This window comes from Penaeus monodon, chromosome 19 (genome assembly GCF_015228065.2).
Source record: "Penaeus monodon isolate SGIC_2016 chromosome 19, NSTDA_Pmon_1, whole genome shotgun sequence".
Classification (NCBI taxonomy): domain Eukaryota; kingdom Metazoa; phylum Arthropoda; class Malacostraca; order Decapoda; family Penaeidae; genus Penaeus; species Penaeus monodon.
The window spans coordinates 44,158,657-44,158,859 of NC_051404.1; positions in this window are offsets into that span (position 1 = coordinate 44,158,657).

Genomic DNA, 203 nt, shown 5'->3' on the forward strand with positions numbered 1-203 from the left:
GTACAATAGCGCATTTCTTTAACTGCAATACATCTTCTAAGATAAATCACTTGAGCTTAGAATTTATTGCTTTAAAACCGATGGAAACACAAATGGGTCAAATCAAGTCGTTCTATATGTAAATGCACTTCTTTATATGTTTTAAAATGTCTGGAATGTATTTTTGCCTATCTTCGAGACCTTACTTTTTATTACACAAAAGC